The following is a 23,781-nucleotide window of genomic DNA, read 5'->3' on the forward strand; positions in this document are numbered from 1 at the left end:
AAACTGGCTTTAAGTTTTATCCAGTACTGGGTCTGTTAAATATATCCCCATCATGATTCCTGTTTCTCTTATTTGCTCATAAAAATAACTGTTTCCTAGATCACCTGAAAATGCTACACTGCAAAGATGACAGGCACAGAGCTGTAGCACTTGTTTTCTGAATTAGGTTAGCAAGATGGGCTGGAGCTGCGTGAGTCTGTTCAGCCGGCTGAAGTTGTGTGGTGAATGGATCGGAGGAGAGTAGGTATTACAGCCCTGCAGATGGAGTCAGACAGCCAGTGCTCCGAGCCAATAGCTGAAGTCACCAATCATGATTGGACCAAGCAAAACAGTGACACCTATTGTAACATGCATAGTTCTGATATTAAAGGAACAGCAGTTGCATTTTCTCCTCTACTGTATTTTTAAATAAGATAAATAACATATGAAATATATTTGACAACAGGAAGGGAGGAGTTTATGCCCACAGATTTCTCTTCAGTAGACATACATTATGTTCCCAGTTAAGCAGGATCAATTCACAAAGGGTAGGGACAGATATCTACTCTATATTTCTACTAAAATCTTTTTCCCGGCAGCATTTAGTTTCAAATACTTAAAACAAAATCCTCCAGTCTATAAACTGAAAAGTGTTATTAATAGCAAAACACATTTATTACACTTTAAAGGCTAAGGATGTTATTCTTCTTTTTCTTAGCCTCTTTTGAGTGTAAGTCATAGTCTAGTGCTAAATAAGAGAACTGAGGCCATGTGTTCAGTTTACCTCCCAATGTTTTCTAGCTTCTATAATGGACTTTGACAGTAGTCTCAGGTCACAAAATACTGTTAATTAGATTAAGATTATACCAGTACACGGAAGCACACTGAAGCATAAGATAAATTTTAGAAGCAAAAATTAGATTCAAATAAAAACAAATCTGTTGATCAATGTTTAAAGTCTGTAATTCACTAAAAATATTTCAGATGGGGCCCTGTTCAGGATCTCAAAATTCAACTTAACTGTTAAGGCTACATTTAGTCTTGTCTTAATTTTAAAGAATATAATCCACAACTTCTAACACAGAACCAATAACAAGGCTATTCAAAATGATAAATGTTCGGATTCCACCTAATTAAAATGCAAACAGGTTCTCTCTGCTTTGAATACGAATATAAGCTACTATTTGATTTTTATGGGTGTGAATCCTCCAACAATTTCTACCATTGGTGAGTAAAAAAAACAAAAAAACACCTGCTATAGGTTCTACATATGCTTATTTATTGTAAAGAGAGACTAATGGAAATATTTAATCTCACCCCTATCTATTTGGATCACTCTCATTTGTTCAAAGCAGCCATTTGCTACCCCTCAGGCAAATGCACCCTTCATGACCACAGCCCTCCTTGTTGTAACATTTGTCTGAATGACTGCCTGACACAGTGAGGGCTCAGCAAACAAGAGTTATGATTGTTATTGTTATAATTAATAATCTGCTAAAGTCAATTACCAGAAATCAGTCTTTAAATCCCTAGAACACTAAATTGAACCAAGAAATATCCTCTTTATTGTTGTTATTATTCTTAACACCATTTGCAAAGCCTCTGTAAGAGAACCACGGCCTTTAGCAGGTACCTGTCTCCATTTTAGATGGATCCTGAAGCACTGCTTATTATGTTTATCATATTCTCAATACCAGAACACACACATACATACAGACACCTCCAAATCATCTTCACACGCACCTTAACACACAATGTTAGAGAGGGATCTAGAAACCAGCTTAAAAAGCACATAGAGAAAGTTACGAACAAGTAAGCTCCTCTTGACCTAATTATTCAGAATAGGGTTAATACTAAAGGATTTCTCTCCTGCTCAAGTGCTACTGAACTTCCTGACCGCTTCCTCACAGGAAAGCCCCCATGCCAGGTAGGCCTTTCTGACTGGGATTAATCTCATAAATATTTCTAACAAATCTAGTATCTGGCTTTTCAGGTCAGAAGTAATCAATTAGAATGGAAAGGGAAACCAGCTGCTTTGAGGCAGACATACTATTAATTGGTAGCTGGATGCAGACAAGAGAGAAAAAACACAAAACACAGATACAAGAACTTAGAAGGGTTTGTGATCTTTACTTATTTTGCATATAGCTCAATATCCATCACCAAGAAGTCTCCAAAACACATGGCTCTTACACCACTAAGTTAAAGAAAAAACAGTAAAGTGCACGTAACTTTATGAGAAAGAGAATTATGCAATATTATAGAACAAGTTTTCTAAAATTAAAGATTTCAGTTATTTAGAAAAGTAAGTTTTGTAGAAAATTCTGACAATACTAGTTAAATGAAGTAGTGCTAAATGTGAATCATCTACAACAGTGCTACAAAGAGGGGCATTATTACTCCAATGTATGTAAGGACTGATGAGCATGGCTGTTTAAAATCAAGAGAGAAAAATTATCTGACAGCTACTTTTTCTTACCACGGTAAATAAGGCAGGTAATACAGTTTCTTGCTACTGAAAATGCAGTTGAAGGATCAGCAGCAGCATCTACAGGGAGCCTGTTAGTAACCCAGAATCTCAGCCAGACTCTGGATCAGAATCTGCATTTCATATGGTATTCAAGGTTGAACAAAACCTCACATAGATAACTGCCGACTACTAGATGTCTTCCCAATGATCCAGTACCAACATCTGGTGCCATATGTTGCATTCAACTATTAAGTGAATTGACAATAATTCAAAATAATTTAATTTGGTTTGGACATTAAAAACTTAACAACCCCTCACATCTTGTTCTAAAATTCTTCTGATTAGGCCCCAAATGTCAAATTCCAGGATTGAGGTGTGCAGACAGCCAACTGAGAGGGACCAAGATATTTTCTGGAAAGGAAGCACAGGCCCCAATTATTTTAAAAGATAATGACAGTGATGATTTCAGGCGGAAAAATAAGGAATTAAAAAATGTCAACTATGAAGCAGACAAATCACTTAGTATTTTAAAATGGTCTACTTCACAATTCTATTTCAACAAATTAGCAATGTAGCATGGTAAAATCAGCAATCAATCTAGTTCAGTCCTGGCTGGGCCACTTAAAATACAGAAAGGGGAGTATTTGAACAAATCATTTAGCCTTTAAGGACCTCAGTTTTCCTCAGCTATAAGATGGAAGAGATTCACCCAGAATGAATGTTTTTCAAACTTTACACTCAATCCACAGTCAGAAATGCATTTTATCTTCTGACTTAGTACTAAACATAAACACACATACAGGCACACAAATGGAAAGAGGTGGTTCAAAAAACAAAACCTACTCTTAGCGTGTTATGATATACAATCTGATATTTCCTATTTTCTTCTTTCTTCTTTTCTTTTTAATGTTGGTCATAATCCATTCAACTGATCTCATGACCACAGTTTAATAAACGCTGGTCTAGGTTATTTGTAAGGGCATTTAAGGTTTAACACACTAGGTTCTTTTCTATCAAGAATTTGGACTAGGGACCACCAGATGACGACAAGTTCATGAAACTCTTCAAACTTCATGTGAAATTGGCAGTATGTGTGCATTTATTTTTCTAGAAAGAGAAGTGACGGCTTTCATCAGCCCTGAGTAATTGCAACCCAGAATACAATAAAATGTTAGGGTTAAAATGTTATAAAACTTTAAGACTTATTTGAATATACAAAATTTTGGTATCACTTTATTCTTTCATTTCTATTGTCTACTACATTAAATACAAATTATGGCTTCTTTTCCTCCTTGATTTAATATAAATAGTTAAAACTCCATCGGTTGAGTCTGTAACCCAGAAACATCACCCACTGGGTTGACGGGTAAAAAAGGATAGCAGCCTGATGCCTACTGCCACATTTTACTCCTAAAATTTCTTTCCAGTTGGCATTTTATCACTTGTTTCTAGACCTCCTGAATTTTAGAGCTGTCTGCCCTAATGAGGTAAATATAGGCCAAGAAGCCCATCAAATTTGTATGAAAGTATTCCCAAAATAAAACATACTGACCAAGCCATGTATTAGGTGTTGGGCATACAGTGGTGAGCAAGATTAGAAACCAAACTTAAAAGGTTAGCTAATAATAGTGGGTTTCAGTTGATTTTATAATTGCCAGAAAGCTGAATCACTATTAACTTATTTCCATTCAATTCTCAATCACAACAAAATTATCAAGAGAATTTAAGCTCACTTAGATCATCCTTTTCACCACTGGAAGGTTTGTCAGCAATCCTACCTTTATTTAATACAATCTTACATATTCAGTTTGCAGACTTGAATGAGGTTTGAAACAAAGGGATTCCAGAAATCATTTAATGCAACTCTTTTCTCACAGGTATGGCAACTGGGTGTCAGAAGTTTAAGGGGTTTGTGAAAATTCCACAGTAAAGAAGTGGGGCAACACCTGGATTACAAGGCGGATCTCCTGGCTTGTCATGTTGTTTGCTTCATTCACTCTAATATTCACCCATAGTAATTACCTCACATACTTACAGAATGCTCGATTGTTATATTTCGAAACTACTTTAAAATAAAAAGCTTTCTTTTAAAGTTTACAAAGATGAACACCATGAACATATGTAGTCTGCACCCCTGTAGGGGCACACTACAGGTAAGAATGCGGAAAGGATACTTGTGGAATGAGATGGAAGGAAGGAACCGCAGTGAGGACGCTGCTCGAAAACAGAAGAGGCTCTCCAGGTAAAATAAAGTTAGAAACCAGCTATTCACGGTTAACACCAACTTCTATGTCAACAACTAATAATGCTGGCAACTCTTGTTTAACTTGCTCTAACTCTGGACTCCTTGTCTGGACTTGTACATGGTTTACTACAAGGCACCTAAAAAGTAATAGCAGTGAGGTTAACAGAGGTTTAAACAAGGTAAGGTAGACTGAAGAAATACCTACCACTTCCAAAAGTGAGTAACATAACCTCACAGAAGAGAGTAGTTTAACCTGGTAAGTTATGAGGGAATAGTGTTTTGTTTTTGCTTGTTTGTCCCTTCAATACTGAGCAAAAATTATGCTTTTGATTTGGGAGGTAAAAAGATAAGCAACAAAATGTTGGCAGTCCCCAAAGTCAGCAACAGCTGCTGGAAAACAGACTATATATGCTTTCTAAATTTGGAAACAAATATGGAGTCAAGTGCTGGCAGCATAGCATAGTGAAAAAAGCAAGAGCCAATAACAAGTGACCTTAAGGTTAGTATCTGTGAGCCTCATTTTCCTCATCTGCCAAATGGGGTAATTAGACCCAGCTTCTCCCTCAGGTTTATTGTGAAGGCAAGATTATATGTTTTGTGAAAGCACTTTAGTCAAAAACACTTTACAAAGGTAAGCTCTCACCATTAGCAGCAATTGTACCCAAAGGAGGAAACGTTTGTGATGCAATCATCTAAAACAAAAAAACTCAAAGATTAATCTAGCTCCTCATCCTTGTACTCATTCAGACACTACAGCTACTGACATTTCATCCTATCTGCAGGCTTCCTCTAGCCCCACCTGTGGGCCAACCAGGTCCCATTTTGCTGTGAATCTGATTTTGCAGAGAAGGTTCAATAATAATCAAGATCTGTGCTGTGCACTGTGATCGGGTCCACACCCAATGTCCAAATCCCACAGTATTATTTCCAAACCTGCACTTGAACCCACACTTCAGGCTGGGTGCCCACTGTGGACTTCAAACCTCCATGAGGCCACCTGTTGGCTGATGCACTGCTGTACCCACCTCCTGAGACAGCCTCCTGCAAGTAGTCCATCTAGCCACCCAGCCATATCTCACTAGCAATTCAATTTGGCCTCTCTCGACAATGACCCAGTTTGAATTCCAGCACTAAGGGTGATAATTAAGGCCAAGTATTTGGTCAAGGCATACTTCAGTGCTGTCCACAAGGATAAGGTTCATGGTCAGTTTCATTAAGTCACCTTTTCACCACATAGAGCTCCAGTTAACCTTGAATTGTACTTTAGATTTGGGGTGGGCAGGGGGTGGGGGGGAATGCCCAAAGGTAGAATGTGGTAATTCTTAGAAGGCAGGGAACGATGATTCTTTTTAAAATTCCATATGGCACTTACCATGACATTTGACAATTCTAGCTCTTACATACACACTATGTCTCAGTGTGCACCTCGTTTGGAATACTAAACAACTCATCTAAATCCCAAATTATTCTCTTCCATACATTTAGTGATCTTGAAAAGGGGTATATAAAGTTTACCAGGAGATACTCTGAAGATGGCTATTTAAAGGAATATTATACTTTCTTTTGTAAAGTTGAAGGTACTTCAATAAAAAGGCAATCAATTGCTAAATTTTACATACTCTGCAACAAGCTTGTCCAACCCACAGCCCCGCAAGAGGCCTAGAATGGCTTTGAATGCGCCCCAAACAAATTCGTAACCTTTCTTAAAACATTATGAGAATTTTTTTTTCTGCGATTTTTTTAGTTCATGGGCTATCATCAGTGTTACCATATTTTATGTGTGGCTCAAGACAATTCTTGCAGCGTGGCCCAGGGAAGCCAAAAGATTAGACAGCTCTGCTCTAGATGATCTCATGGTGCCTTTCCTCAGGCGTAAGTATTGACTACACGATCGCCTATCTTTTCCAATTATAGGTTTCTAGGATTTAAAAAATCTGTACAATATTTGGCAGAAATAGCGATTTGCTTAATTTTCTTTACATTTTAATATGATTATGACCAATAGCCAACTAAAACTCTATATGTATATATGTGCCGTATTTTATGGATTGTACATTCCTTGCGCCTCTCCTACCCTTGCCACTTTAACATCTCTAAAACTGGCTTGTGTTTTTTAATTGATGTCATCTAATGAGTATAACTATTAGGCTTTTTTTTTCCTTTCTTAGTGGTACATAAAGTAATGGCATGTCTTACACCTGATGGCACCCTCCAGTCAGTGAAATACGGTAAAATCTGTACAATTCAACAGAAAGAAAGAAATCTTTTTTTTAGATTGCTTAATTATTTCCTTAACCAGGCAAGATGATGGCTCAGAATTCTGGCTGAACTACATTAGAATAATTGAGCTTTCATCAAGTAGTTATTTGATAAAGTATATAATCACAATTCTCAATTGAGACTGCTACTATGACAACCATTGATATGGTAGAATATCTAGATGGAAATCTCAAAATGAGAATTTGCATTGCCAGGACGGGTAAGAGTTCCAGCATTAATATAATGCATTTCTAATATTTTCTCATGCCACACAATTGTACGTAAAACTGTACATAAAATGTACATAAAACTGATCAGTATAAGCCTGTAACTCTCTGGGTAATACTTGCTAAAGATATTTTACCAATCAATTCAAAATTTATTAACTTAAAACTACTTTATACATAGGTTAAATCTAGAGCTAAATGACTCCTTAGAAGACATTGCTTACTTTCAAACAAACAGAATCCATATTAACATGTTAGCTTAAGAGAGAGAAACATTATCATAATAAAATGATCCCTATATATATATGACTCTCTACTAGGTACTTGAAAATAGTCTACCCAAAGAAAAGTAAAATCAAGGCTCAGCAGGTCCCTTTCAAAAAGGCTTGAATGGGGCTGTTCCAATAGAAGACTTCAATCCTACTGGGAATGCTGGAATGGAACAACCTCACCCAACCATTGCTGTGGCTTTCTCCAGGTCATTTGTTGGCTTTAAAAAACAGAAGAAGAAAATAATATGTTTTGGTCAAAGAAAAAGAAAAGTGTTTCCAAAGATATGTTATACTTTGGCTAGTAATAGCTTTTTTTTTCTCTGATATTCGAAAGATAGTCACCAAGAACATCTCCTCAATCAGATCATCAAAGTCCAAAGCTTCTCTCATTTGGTTACCGGAGTATCTTGTTCTATTTGGGAAAAACACCTTTTCCAAGGAACACATGGCATGGGAAGAAAGAATCCAGACAACCAGATACTCTACGTCAGTCCTGATTATTAGTGTGGTTCTAAGTGTAAGTTCTATACCTTTAGTCACTCAGTGCTTATGAAGTCTCCTGTCCTTACAATTTACTGCCTCCTAACCATCAACACCAAAACACCTGAATGATATCAATTATCTTAGATTTTAAATTGTGCTCACTGTAAAATGAACAGGACAGGTTGGGAAAGGCAAGGCCAGAAAAAACTTTTTTTTTTTTTTTTTTGGCAAAACCACATAGAAAAGACCAGTCACAATTTCACATTTTGACAATCACTATACACATATCCACAAGGTCTCAATTAATTCTATTTAATGAAATGCCTTCCTTTGTTTTACAATATATATGATCAGAATGAAATCTAGTTATTTTGGGCAAACAATACAAGATCTAACACTAAGAGGTCTGCTATGCTGAGTGAAATCTGAGAAATCTTGCTGTGGGAAAACATAAACATCCATGAAGTTACAACGCAGCTTCACACTCAATTTCTAACATACCTTCTCTCGAGTAGCTATCACCAAATAAAAATGAAAAAAAGGCACATACATTTCTAAAATAAGTAACAATAATATTCCCTAACAAAAAATTCAAGTAGAATTAGAAGGCCATTACACAGCGTTATTATAGAAACCAGTTTCTGGCAAAAACTCAAAGTAAAAGCTCTTCTAGAACCAAATTAAAAGATATGTTTTATGCTACTTTTTTTTTTTTTTTTTTTTTGAGGAGGGTTTCACTCTTGTTTCCCAGGCTGGAGTACAATGGCACAATCTCGGCTCAATGGAACCTCCGCCTCCCGGGTTCAAGCAATTCTCCTGCCTCAACTTCCCAAATAGCTGAGATTACAGGCATGTGCCACCATGCCTGGCTAAGTTTCTATTTTTAGTAGAGATGGGGTTTCACCATGTTGGTCAGGCTGGTTTCGAAACTCCTGACCTCGTGTGATCTACCTGCCTAGGCCTCCCAAAGTGCTGGAATTACAGGCGTGAGCCACCACGCCTGGCCGTTTTATGCTTTTAATTAGCTTAAAAGTATACAATCCCCATCAACTGTTGTGAAGCACACAATAGAAAGGCACAGTGTACTTTAAATGTTAGTATAATTTTAAATATAACAACACCAAGTAACATTCACAGACTACCACCATTTGCTGCAGGAAATAATAATCTGACACTGATAAAGTACTTCTTTGTTGCTTCAACCTCTCATGCTATTATAATCAGAATAAAAATTGCAGTTCTATACCTAGCTTGATCACATGTATTAGAACTAAGAAAATAGAGTATGTCAAAATAATTCAATTCTCTAATAATATTCTCTAAAATACAAATAATTATTTTTTTAATTAAGCTACTATATAAGTAGGTCAGTACTTGAACTGCCCAGAGATTTAGAGTAAAATAAACTAACTGCTCATGAAATAATGCTAAAATAAGCCTCCCTTAAAGTGGGGACTATTCATGAAAATGTGTTCTTAAATTTGAGTTTCTTCAATCTCTGCACCACATAACAGTAGGGAGGACAGCATTTATAATACATATGAACTTTAACCATAATAAACAGATTAAAAACATTAAAGCCAAAATACATCTTCAAAGAGTGGCAACTCAACTGTCAGTACCTTAATTTTTTAAAAAAATAATACATAGACAAGCAACCACTCCACCACAGTTAACAGAGATATGAACTCATACTAGATCCATGGTGATGATGACTAGAACCAGACCAAGGAAGGACAATCTCTGAAAATAGTGATCACAATTTACATCTGAGTCAGGTCTCTCTGCATAAGGATTTTACTTGTCATCTGTGGAAATGCCATGATTTCTACTAAGAGTTCCGTAGTAGAGGTCTACGTAGTTCCAGGTCTACTAAGAGACCTGGGTGATGTCAGTATTTGATTGAAGTAACACCCTCTTGTAAAATTTAAAATATAGCATCATAAATGAGACAAAAAGAGGCATGTGGTCAAATCTTAACTGTACTCTGTAATGCTCTTCCCTAAGGGGCTAGCATCTAAACTGAGGAAGGTCTCTTCTTACATGCCACAGGAGTGAAAGCAAGCATCTGCCCCAGAGGAAGGGAAGAAATTCCACCTCACCTTTACCAGTGAGAGGAAGCATGGTTTGCAATTCATTTTAGAGCTCCAGGGCCTGGCTCAATTCACAATTAGATCTTTTGACTCATCCTCTTCATTCACCCACCCTGCAAACCAGACTATTCCCACACTACAAATGGTCCACTGCTTCCTGCCATCCTCACTGCGCTTTCTTCTGTACGACCCTACTTATCAAAAGCCTACCCACCCATTCTTCAAGATGCAGTCCAAAAGATACCTCAGCAAGGAAAGTTTCCTGATGCTTCCAGACTCATCATGCCCAACTGCAGTACTTTCTCACATTCTATCTTGCCTTATGTTGCCTGATTAAAGTGTGCTTACTCTGAGGACTGCATCTCCATATTTGCAACAGTGCCATGCTCACACACCTGGCTTTCAATGTTTATACAAAAGGAGGTTAAAGCCCAATCCTTCCAAGTCCAATGAGAACTCTAGATCGCACTTGTGGAGTGCAACTGGTCCTAGATCAAAATGGTCTGAAACTAAGGTGTACAGTGTTTCTAGTTGACTGAAATGCAAGCTTAGACTAGGTAGAGTGGCAAAGAACCTGAATACCTATTAAATGTGTCCTGGGGCTCTCCTGAACATGTCTACACACAAATGCAGTATTATAATACTACATTAATCTCACAGCTAATCCAACAGTAAACACCAAAGCTCAACTTAAAGCAAGTCCCTACATGCTTAGAGTAAGGCTTTACAACATTAAAAGTCTAAAATTTAATGTAATATAGATATTCACAGGGAAGTGTGGGTTAACCAGGAACAAGAACTATTAACAGGACAAAGCTGCCTTTATCAACCAGCCTCAATTCATGGCCTGGCATATTTATTTATAGTGCTAGTAAAGCATTTTAATGATTTAATGAACTGGAAAGGATGATAAATTCTCAGCAATTCACGTGAAAAGAGAAAAGCAGTCATATGAATAATCAAAAAAAAAAAAAAAAGGATAATTAAAAAGACTTTCTAATGTGGTCCTGAAATGTGTTTCATCTGTACTTAACATTGAATCGATGAATTTCCACTACATTAGACATACCCAATCTTCAAACAAAGTAATAAAATGGGCTCGTGTGTACAGGACAGTAGGAAAATGCATGCCTCCCCTGCAAATAAACCACAATTCTAAGATGGGCAATGTCTCACTTCAGATTACTACAGAGCAAAAGCACAAGCAGAAAAGTATACTGCTTACATGTGTAAGTCTCTGTGTCTCACTTCACCAAGAGGAATCGGACAAGTAATCAGGTGCTTGACTTTTTTACAAAAAAATAAAGAATTCTCAACTTCCATCTATACATTCCCTTACAACATTGAAGTAACAGGCCAGGTGTGGTGGCTCACGCCTGTAATCCTTGCACTTTGGGAGGCCGAGCCAGGAGGATCACCTGAGGTCAGGCATTCGAGACCAGCCTGGACAACGTGGTGAAACCCCATCTGTACTACAAATACAACAATTAGCCAGGCATGGTGGCACGTGCCTGTAATCCCAGCTACTTGGGAGGCTGAGACAGGAGAATAGCTTGAGCCTGGGAGGCAGAGGTTGCAGTGAGCACAGACCACGCCATTGCACTCCATCCTGTGCTACAGAACGAGACTCCGTCTCAAAAAAAAAGGAGTAAAAATAAATGGAAATTATGGTATCAGTAGTGGAATAACTTATTTTTGGCCAAAGCTGGAAAGTCTCTTGCTGGGCCAGTGTGTTTATGGAACCTTTACCACCAGCAATGATTTTAAAAACCATTAAGAGTGTTGAAAATGTAAACAAACTCTTTTAAACTCATGTTGGCCTAAATAAATAAATAAATAAATCTGCTTGAATTTTTCAATAACGAATTCACTGGCTATAAAAGTGTATTTCTTAGAAGGCAGGGTGAGGAAAATTCATTCCATGTGTGCCTGTCGTTTGATGTGTATATGAATTAAAAGTATGAAGCCTTTTAAGCAGTTCTGACTTGCACTGGTCAAGAAAATATCTAAGCAGAACAAGTGACCAAATCCCTCTGCAACCTCCCAGCAACATCTGCTAGTGGTGATGCAGAACAAAGACTGCCATAGGGATCATTTGCTCCTAACAGAAAAGGCAAGAGCTTCTCCAGGAACTACAAAACATAGAAATTGCCCCATAGTTGGCTCTGTAACTTTTCTTACTATTGATGCTGTTGGTTTCTAAGCCATCTGAAGGTCCCCCAGTGACTCTTGAGCAAAAATGAACAGTGCCAAAGGAGCAGTAAAGTCCTCCTCACCCACACCTGAATGATGGGGGATTTAGGCATAGTGGTAACATGGCCTGGGTAAAGGCAAAATAGCTACTGTGCATTCCCCTTTGCAATAATCAACGTATTGTTTCATGGGGAATCTCTGGGAGATGCAACAGTAAAAATTATTGATTTTATTAAACTTCAGCTGTTGAGTACACACTTTTTAAATATTCTACATCATGAAATTGGGAAGTGTGCACAAAGCATTTCTGGGGAAATTGAAATAGAATGGTTTCCTTGAGAAAAAAACATGTGTACAACTATTTGTGTTACAAGTCAAACCAGCAGCTTTCTTCTTGAAATACCATTGTTACTTGACAGAAGAAGCAAAGTATGCTTATTCAGACTAAGGTATTTGGCAGACATTTTCTCAAAAATGAATGAAGTGAGCCTGTCACTGCAAGGAAAACTGACAGTATTTATCGCTGATAATAAAATTCAAGGCTTCAAGCAAAAATTAGAATTTGGAAACCTTGATTACACCACCACGAGCCTGACAGCTTCCCGATACTCAAAAGACTGTTCTGATAAGAGTAGTGATATTAAATGAACATGATTTTTGATACTGTATAATGAAATGTGTCAACACTTGAAAGATTTGCATAATTCAGTGAACCAACCTTTTCTAATAAGAATGCAATTACAATATAAAATCATGCATTGGTAAAAGATCCAAAGTACAAGACTGACCAATGGATTTAAAGTACAACAAGTGTACAAAACATTCACTGATATGGTTTTAGATTCTACATGGCAATTTAAGAAACTACTATTTATGAAGCTTTGGTGAGGTATCAAATATCCACAATCATCTGAAAATGCTATTAAAATATTCTTTTCCAGCTATACATCTGTATGAGGCCAGATTTTCTTCATATGCTTCAATGAAAACATTTATTTTTAAATAAACACTTAATTTTTTTCTTTAATTTCGACTAAATATTAATAGATATGACCCCTATAAACAAGTTTTCTGGGCTTTCGAAAATAATTAAGAGTATAAAAGGATCCCAAGACCAAAAAGTATGAGAACTGCTGATGCCCAGCTTCATAAGAAGTCTAGTTTTATCGTAAGCATAATAGTAAGCCTCTAGAGGCTTTTGATATGGTTTGAATTTGTATTCCCACCCACATTTCATGTTGAATTGTAATCCCCAGTGTTGGGGGAGGGACCTGGAGGGAGGTGACTGGATCATAGAGGTGGATTTCCCGCTTGATAGGGAGTTCTCATGAAATCCAGTTGTTTAAAAGTGTGTAGCACTTGCCCCTTTGCTTGTTCTCTCTGGCCACCACATGAAGATGTGCTTGCTTCCCCTTTACCTTCTGCCATGATTGTAAGTTTCCTGAGGCCTCTCCAGCCATGCTTCCTGTAGAACCTGCAGAACCGTGAGCCAATTAAACCTCTTTTCTTTATAAATTAAACAGTCTCAGGTAGCTGCTTTACAGCAGTGTTAGAACGGACTCATAGAGCTATTAACAAAAAAAAAAATTCTTAATGAACTATATACAAGATCAGGGCCAAGTTTTTACACATACCTGCTTTTTCCCTTTTATTCTCCTAGAAAACAGTAACTAATTCTCAGAGCACAATTCTCAACCATTCACTCCAAAATATATTTTTGCACATTACAGACAGAATGAAGGATACAAGAACCAATCTCTGCCACAAAAATTAAGAGCGGTGGCTCACGCTTGTAATCCCAGCATTTTGGGAGGCCAAGGCAGGCAGATCACCCGAGGTCAGGAGTTCAAGACCAGCCTGGCCAATATGACGAAACACTGTCTCTACTAAAAATACAGAAAATTAGCTGGGCGTGGTGGCTGGCGCCTGTAATCCCAGCTACTCAGGATGCTGAAGCAGGAGAATCACTTGAACCCAGGAGGTGGAGGCTACAGTAAGCCGAGATCGTGCCATTGCACTCCAGCCTGGGCAATAAGAGCGAAACTCTGTCTCGGGGGGAAAAAAAAAATTAAAAGCAGTCAAAGAGCTACTGTTCCATCTGTTCAATGGCACTGGTTGGCATCTCGTTAATACCCCAACCTCAGAAAACTCACAGAATACAGGGTGCAAGATCGTATTAATTGACATCCTCTTTGAGGACATTAAGAAAAAAATTGTAAATGAGCTTTGAGGTAGACAAGTACACCTACAAACTTCACATAAACCAGCAAGAAAACAAACATCTTTCTCCGAAAATTTGCTTTCTCCTACATCGTATTTCCTTAGGAGAATCGGGGGTAGCGATCTTTGGTGTTCTCCTAAAGCAAGTATGGCTGCCAATGTTTAAGATAATTTGTTAACTTTTTTCTTTCATTTAAAGAGAGACATATCAGGCAGAAACTGCCTCTTCCTACAGGGCCATTTTAATATTATATCTACAGTGTATGGCATTTGACACTATACAATATCAAAATATTCCTACATGCTACGTAGAAGAAAATGATTTGTTGCAAATAAAGCTTAGGTTAGGACTTTGTAAAAGTCCAAAAGAAATACTTAATCTACCAGCAATAACATTTCATTTAAAAATACAGGGAACCCTTGAATGCTATGGGTTTAAACTGCTCTGGTCCACTTATATTTAGATTTTTTTCAATAACTATATTGGAAAATTAGTTGGGAGATTTGTGTAACAATTCAAAAAAAAACCGATGAACTGCACAGCCTAGATATATCAAAACTTTTTTTTTAAGTTTTGTATTTTGTTAATGGATAAAACATGTAGCTATTAATCTGTTTTATCATTTACTACCACAAAACATACACACAGCTATCAGAGTTATCAAAATTTATGCACACACATACTGACGGTATATAGTGCCATTCCCAGTCCAGAGAAATGTAAACAAATGTAAAAAGGCAGCATTAAATCACAAAGGCATAAAATTAACTGTAGTACATACTATTCTACTGTAATAATTTCACAGCCATCTCCTGTTACTCCTGTGGTGAACTCAAGTGTCGCCAGTATCTGCCTAAAATGCCGTATGATGCTAATCATCTCAGCATGAGCACTTTCACTCCCCAATATATTGCTTATGGCAGTAAAATGTGATCTCTGGTGGTTCTTGCGTATTTCTCATCATATTTAGTGCAATACAGTAAACCACGAATAACACCACGAGACCCATACAAAGTGCCACTAGTGATGCTGGAAGTGCTTCCAAGAAGCATAGAAAATACATTACAAGAAAAAAGCTGAATTGCTTGATATGTATGGTAGATTGAGGTCTGTAGCTGTGGTCACTCACCATTTCAGAGAGATGACTCATCTTGTAAACAGATGATGTAAACTCACAATATTGATGAATACAGTACAGTTCTATAAATGTATTTTCACTTCCTTATGATTTTCATAACATTTTCCCTAGTTTATTGTAAGAATGTAGTATATAATATATATGACATATAAAATATGTGTTGACTGTTTATGTTCTCAATAAAACTTCTGGTCAACAGTAAGCTATTAGCAGTTAAGCATTTGTGAGTCAAAAGTTACACATGGATTTTCAACTGTGCGGGTGGGAGGTGGTGGTCGGGGGGGCATCAGTGCCTCTTTATGCTCAAGTTGTTCAAGTCTTTTACTAGAGCTAGTCTCCAAACACTTTCCCATCTTAACTCTTAAAAAAATTTTAAGAGGTTGTACATTTTAGTAGGATTCTGATCCTCACAACTACTTTACACTCAATAACTATATAATACTATAGAAACACCGTAAAATCAAAATAAATATAGGTTGTCCTTATCTTGAGCATCTCATTTTCCTATAAGCCAACCCAAACCCCATTATATATTGACATCCCTAACCCACACCCACCTAGTCAAATCCGTCACTGCCTGGTGACGATTTTGAGTATTTGCTAGGAGATATTCGCTAGCTAAGAGTTCAGAACTCATTCTGACATTTTGGGGAGATCACTGATAAGAGAAAATAGCTAACAAAGTAATAAATTTCAAGTACGCGGCCGGGCGCGGTGGCTCACGCTTGTAAACCCAGCACTTTGGGAGGCCGAGGCGGGCGGATCATGAGGTTAGGACATCGAGACCATCCTGGCTAACACAGTGAAACCCGTCTCTACTAAAAACACAAAAAATTAGCCGGGCGTAGTGGCGGAAGCCTGTAGTCCCAGCTACTTGGGAGGCTGAGGCAGGAGAATGGCGTTAAGTAAACTCGGGAGGCGGAGCTTGCAGTGAGCCGAGATCCTACCACTGCACTCCAGCTGGGGGACAGAGCAAGACTCTGACTCAAAAAAAAAAAAAAAAAAAATTCAAGTACGCGTGAGCTGATCCCCACTGATCCCACAGAAATACTTGTTGAATGGTATTAAATTAACTACACAATCTACTAATTTAAATAAAGAAATTATACAGCATTTATTAAATAGGTGCTGAAATCATCTTGGGGAGGGGTGAGGAAGTTTGCCATGAGAGACTGACTGCGGCTGCACAGGGATCAAAAGTGACTGCACAAGTGACTGCACATGTGCATGCTCCCTCCACTGCCGACCACTTTCAGTAACAGCCCACCCTCCAATAGATGAGCTCCAGCTTCAAGCACTTATTCATCCTGTCTCCCAAGGCCACAAAAGACGGTGAAAAAACCACAGGAAGAGCCAGAGCACTCTGGAATGCACCTCCACCAACACTGGTGTCTAAGTGGTGGAGCGGGGAGGGGCTATGCAAGAGAATGCTACCAACAGCTCCCTGTAGCCTGAACCTGCATCCTGAACAGAAGGAGGGACTTCTGGGTAGCTTCTCACCATTTTTTTCCATTGAAAATAAGATTTATTTTGGGAAAAGTCACCTGATATAACCTCAATTAAGAATTTTACCAATTTCCGGGTTTTCTAGGAATACAGATCATTCTCCAACAACACATTAAATGTAGATGGACTTTGGCCGAGTGCGGTGGCTCAAGCCTGTAATCCCAGCACTTTGCGAGGCTGTGGCAGGCGGATCACCAGGTCAGGAGACTGAGACCATCTTGGCTAACATGGTGAAACCCCGTCTCTACTAAAAATACAAAAACAAAATTAGCTGGGCATGGTGGCAGGCGCCTGTAGTCCCAGCTACTCGGGAGGCTGACGCAGGAGAATGGTGTGAACCCGGGAGGCGGACCTTGCAGTAAGCCGAGTTGGCGCCACCGCACTCCAGCATGGGTGACAGAGTGACACTCCGTCTCAAAAAAATAAATAAAAATAAATAAAAAGTAGATGGACTTTATTATATTTGACTTTTTGCTACATTCTCCATGAACAAAGGTCTGAAAATAGGTGACAGTCTACATTAGAAGTCCTTCTCTATCCACAGAGACCTAAAGTACAAAATAATAGCAGAGGGCCAAAATCAGTCCCTTACTATAGAGTAGGTATGTTTGCTGGTGATGGGTAGGCAAGACCGCTGCTTTCAAAAAAACTAGGTAAGTAGAAGAAATTAGGTGGCATTAAAAGGCAAAAACTCTCACAAAGGCAACAAATACTTACAAGAGTCTCCAAAGCAGGTGTAGAACTTTAAGCAAGATGTGTTTTCTAACTGGGCTGTCCATTAATGGCCTACACTGAGGGCAATGTGATTTATCATCAGAAAGATACATAGCTCAATGCTTTCCATTCAGCTTTGGCCAGCAGTACTGAATACTTAGGGTTCAGTATAAAATGAATTTGTGACAGTACTATTTTCAAAAGAATGAGTCTTCACGACAACAAAAAGTAGATCTAGTCAGAGTTACAAAGGCAAGGCAAATTCATCAGGTAGGATAGATGCATTAAAAGCAATGGAACTTGTGAAATTTTATTTCTAATGTGCATGGTAATCACTGCTAAAATGTTTACACCTAATTAAATATGGGGAATGTTCTTACTTATCTAGCATCATAGAAAAATTAAGGAGAGATCAAATATACACAAGGAGCTAGGTATATCTTGAATTATTTTGACAGTAGAGTTGAAGAAAATTTTCACATTTTTGTGTATAGGTAACAGCTATTGGGCTTATCCATTTCTAAAGACAACATACATCATGGTTTTTGTTCATTGTGTATTCTTCAGTTGCATAAACAATCTCTAAAATAATCATCTTCTTTTCTTGCAAATCACACCACTTGCTTGCACAGTAAAAATCTACAAATATTTCTTGCTCTATTAAGAAAGAGAAGGAAAGGGAGTCTGGTTTTGAGATATTCCTGGATTTGAAAGACACAAAAGGAGCCTAGAAACACAGTAAGCAAAACTTGAAAATGACTGCTTGGTAAGTGCAGCAAACCACCACAGCACACATTTACCTATGTAACAAACTTTCATGTCCTGCACATGTATCCTGGAAGTTAAAATAAAATATAATTAGAAAAAAAAGAAAAGAAAAGAATGCAAATACTTCAAGGGTCTGACACACAGGAGCCATGGAAAATAACGAGAAGTGTCCAAGAGATCAAATACACTGCTCATCCACTTCTCAGATTTGTGTGAGGACTACAGGGGGCATAATAATTATTTAATATAATTCATATGAAAAATATAAAAATCAAGTATTTTAACAATAATAAAATGACTGATATAAGGATTGCTGTAGGGATGACTACAACATTCTCTTGTCTGGAAAACTGAAGGTAAAGGACTAAGATCCTTCGATTTTGTGGATTTAGTAAAAGGTTAAATTATATGCATCTAGGTGGCTCTGAGGATTTCAAAATCACCTTAGAAGTGATTTCAGCAAGAACCTCATAGGTAAAAAGGCCAGAAGGGGTCATGAAAGATGTCCCAAACAGCAAGAAGGCATTAAAAAGGCGATGAAAGATGCCCCAAACAGCAAGAAGGCATTAAAAAGGGGAGAGCAAATGGTTATTGCCCACACTAAGGGACAAAATACTGCAGACCGGTTAAAAAACAAAATATAGTAACAGTATATCACTGATATTTACCAGGGAACCAGGTATGTTTTGAAAACCTCCCAGGTGATGCCATGCCTACTCTTGATTAAAAACTGAAATATAAACACAGAAGATTCTAGAATACAATTCACATAATTCAGATGTGAATCGGGGCACTTGGTTAGGCTTTTTTGTCAGTTAAGTGACCTGGACCTATCCATTAGTACAGTTTAGTACTTCACAGAGAGCACCCTATTTAATTCTCATAAACACTCTCTGTATTATTATCTCCATTATGAATTATAAATGTTCTTGAACTTCTCCCTTGCTGGTGGGATAAGTCAATGTTAGATCTACAAATGCTAAAACACTATGCATATGTTGCTTTATGGGAAATTCACTGAAAAAAAATGGAGAAGATAGACTATATTCATTTATTCAAAAAATATTTACTGAGCATCTTCTATGTGCTAGGCACTTGGGACACATTAATAAACATACTCACCCTCAAGGAAGTTATAGTCTAGCAGAGGTAGGAAAGAGAGGCAATTCACAAAATAAATAAGTAAATAAATACATAGTAACTTAGAAGGTAATAGATGCGATAGAAAAATAAAATGCAGAGCACTGCAAGAGACATACGGGATGCAGATTGCAATTATAACTAGAGTAATCGCACAGACAAAATGCTATTTTAGTGAAGACCTGAAAGAGATGAGGGAGTTGACCATGAATATATCTGGGAGCTGGGGGGTAGGATAAAATATTATAGGCAGAGGAAAAAATCCAGTGCAAAGACCTAAAATGAAAATGTACCTGCCACGTTCAAGGATTAGTAAGGAAGTAAGGACGGCTGGAATGGAAAGCGCTGAGTGGGAGACAAGTGGGAGAAGAGGTCAGTTAGTGAGAATCAGATCATGTAGCGCGTTATTTTTAATTTTTATTTCCTTATTTGTTTTGAGACAGAGTCTCACTCTGTCCCCCAGGCTGGAGTGCAATGGCACGATCTCGGCTCACTGCAACCTCCACGTCCCAGGTTCGAGAGATTCTCCTGCCTCAGCCTCCCGAGTAGCTGGAATTACAGGTGTATGCCATCACGTCCGGCTAATTTTTGTATTTTTAGTAGACATGGGGTTTCACCATGTTGGCTGGGCTAGTCTTGAACTCCTGACCTCAAGCAATCTGCCCACTCCGACCTACCAAAGTGCTGGGATTACAGGCGTGAACCACCATGCCCGGCCCAGATCATGTAAGGTTTTATGAATCATTATAAGAAAACTGGACTTTATCCTGAGTGACATGGAAGCCACTGGAGGGTTTTAAGCATAATGTGACTTGTGTTTTTAAAAGATCACTCTGATGTTAAGCTGATAGAAAATTAAAGAGAAGCCAGGGAAGGAAAAGGAGACCAGTGATCTGTTAGGAGGCCACAGCAATAATCCAGGAAAGAAATGCTGGGGACTTGGATAAAGACGCTGATAGTACGGATGGGAAAAGTAGTTAAACTGATTCTGGAGACATTTTGAAGACAGAACAGGATTTGCTGACAACCTGGAAATAGAGTTGGAGAGAAAGAGAAGAGTCAGGAGGATTCCACGTTTTGTTTTGTTTTGTTTTTGCTTAAATAACCTGAAAAAAATGGAGCTAACACCCATTAGGTTGGTGCAAAAGTAATTTGCCATTAACGGCAAAAAAAACGCAATTACTTTTGCACCAACCTAATAAAATGGGGCAGGCTACAGGTGGAGTAGGTTTGCAGAGAAAGATCAGAAATTTTGTTCTGGCCATATTTAGGTTGAAGTACCTTTCACATATTCATGTTAAGAAGTCAAAAAAGTAGTTGGAGGTGTCTGAGGTGGAAATATTCATTTAGGAGTTTTAAGTAGCTGCACAGTATTTTATTAAAGCCCTGTGACTATTTGTGCCAACAAGCTGGCAAGAACTGGGCCTTGGCACATTCTAAATTCATAGGCAGGTAAAAAGACAAAACCAGCACAAATTTAAAAACAACTGAAAAGAAACCAGAAGGACAGCAGTATAGAAGGAAAGGCAACACAGTGTGGTGTCCTCAAGAAACAAATGAAGAGAGAATATTAAAACAGAAGGAATAACAAATTACATCAAATACTGCCAACAGGTAAAGATGTGACTTGAGTGTCAGATATAACTTGGAATATTTGCTTGCGAAAATTCCCTAGTGACTATCTCCTATACCACCACAACCAAGACAATATGCTCATGCATTGAATATGTTATACTTCATTCTTCCCAGGCATTCAACTTGTTTTTCTAAAGAACCATCCATAAGAAAAATTTTGATCCAATTTAATATTTGGGACTCAAATCAGTAGACTTTTTAGAAATACCAGTTGATAAACTGCAGATGCTAATGATCACTTGCTAATATTCAATTCCCATGTCTTAAAAACATAAAATTACCTCTAGGCAACTTGGAAATGAAAGGACAGATTTTCTTTGTCCTGATGAAGAACTATGATAAACCAAAAAGCCAATATTCTACTATTCTTTCTCCTACTAAAATAAAGAACAACAACAAGTTTGTACATTACCACCATTACTATTCCATAATGTTCCAGAAACTTGTTATAACGTTACAGAAAGCTAAATCTAATGCAAACTGCCACCGAACCAAAATAAAAGTTTTAACTATTAAAAGTAGATAAAAGTGTCATTTTCTGCTACTGATTATATAACTTGGGAACATACAAAAATAAACTGCAAAGCTTTTACCATAAGTGCCAGCTATAAAATAAATACACCAAAATCAACCACCATCTTAGTCTACCAACAGCCAATCTGAAAAGCCCATCACAAAGTAACAAAAACAGATACCTAAGAACTCTAACAGGAAACATTAGGACTCAGATGAAGAAAACAACTCTGCTGAGAGATAAAAGGTCTGAATAATCTTTCATGACCCTTAAAAGAAATACTGATTACAGATGGCAGTCCTTGCCAACCAAACAAAATGCAACATGATCCGGTATTTTTTTAGTTCTAAGGATTCATCTTCCAAGCCTTCCAGATTAAGATGGCAAATTTAACACACATATCCAATTACACCCTTCCCCTAAACTCCACTTAAGTGACAGTAAGGGATCTTTCTAGAAGACATAGAGACCCAAGGACTTAAAGAACTGAAATAGAAACTAGAAATCATGAAAGTAGAAAGTAGATGGACAAGTGGCAACTGTCTCAGCCAACTTGAGAGAGGGAATGCTATACTAACAGTGAGAAAAGCCGGGAAGAACTCACTCCAGTCTACTCAAAAGACTGAGGGTAAAAGGGCGACAGGTTAAAATAAGATTAGTAAAAGCTGTATGAGAAGCTCTAAAATTCCAAGATGCCTTCCCCACCTCCTCACTGTAGACCACTGGCAGACAACCCCAGAACCCAGCAAGACTAGAGATTTGTTCTTGGAAGAGTAGGTAAATAGGTAAGTCTGCATGGTGAACCTTCTCCAAAGTGACTACACAGAGAATGGTGAAACCCCAGCCAGACTCCTCCATGAACAGTGGAACCTACACTCTTTCCTCAGTGCAAAACTTTACTGGAAGACCACTCTCTGATCAGCCCAATAAGACCCTACAAACGGCCCCAGTGAAAAACTCAGGAGAAACAGTGAACAGTCCAAATTGGCTGTCACTGGGGAGGGAGAGTAAGGGATGGGGAAGAAGAGGCAGATGAAAGACCATTTACTTTACAATAAGCCTCTTAGACTTTTAAAGCCGTGCATGTATTAAATACAATAATCCTTATCTGAAAGGACAGGTGCATATAATTGTAATGTTAAAAGGACAGTGTGAGTTGCTCTGCCAGATATTTCTAAGTATTCTAAATCTATGATTAAAAAGATGTGGCATTAAGACTAGAGATCAACACACAAATGAGCAGACCTAAAACCGAAGCAGACCCCAGTTAGTCAAGATCTTAAAAAACAATAAAGACCACAAAGCAAAGAAGAAAGGAGGAACTAATTAACAAACAGTGCTGGTATAACTCACTAACTAGGGAAAAGGAGGAGGAGGCAGTGGTATGGCAGTGCTTCATATCCACATACAATTATAGAATTAAATGTAAAAAGATCTACTATATTTCCAAAATGTTGCTTCATTTATCTCACCTTTCAGATAAAGATTATTAAATTTAATACATGCATACAGTTTTAAAGTCTAAAAGCCCTATTGTAAAATGAGTGGTCTTCCTCATCACCTTAGTCTTCCTCCCCAGTGGCAGCCACTTTTGACTGCTTATTGCTTCTCCTGAATTTTTCACTGGGGCCATTTGCAGGGTCTTTCTGGGCTTTCCAAGCATGAACAAATACAAGGAAAAAAATCATAAAGGACAAGGTAGAGACCTGTTTATATAGAAATAAAAGTATTTTATTGTTTGAAAAATGCCAAAAAGTGAATTAAATAATGGCCTTTGAAGAAAAAAAAAAAAACACTAAAAATATGATAAAGGTGCAATCTTTTTTATATAAAACAGGTATGTCATTTTTTAAAAATCACCACTTAAAAGTAAAGTAGGCAAAATACCAGAAGAGAGAGCTCCCAAAAGAAAAACAAAAGAAAA

At 37.8% G+C, this 23,781-nt stretch overlaps 1 protein-coding gene across 4 annotated transcripts in view; it reads right to left on the minus strand.

Moving 5' to 3' along the window:
• Window positions 1–23,781, minus strand: part of BTBD3 (BTB domain containing 3) — a 36,176-nt gene that overhangs the window by 8,497 nt on the left and 3,898 nt on the right. For 2 of the 4 annotated variants that reach the window (XM_021921232.2, XM_009216553.3), the window contains exon 1: window positions 105–8,644. The exons of the other annotated variants lie outside the window; for them this stretch is intronic. The gene's annotated coding sequence lies outside the window, so the exon portion shown is untranslated. Of the gene's footprint in view, window positions 1–104; window positions 8,645–23,781 lie in introns of those variants that run through there. 4 annotated transcript variants of the gene reach the window in all.

This window comes from Papio anubis, chromosome 16 (genome assembly GCF_008728515.1).
Source record: "Papio anubis isolate 15944 chromosome 16, Panubis1.0, whole genome shotgun sequence".
NCBI classification, from domain to species: Eukaryota; Metazoa; Chordata; class Mammalia; order Primates; family Cercopithecidae; genus Papio; species Papio anubis.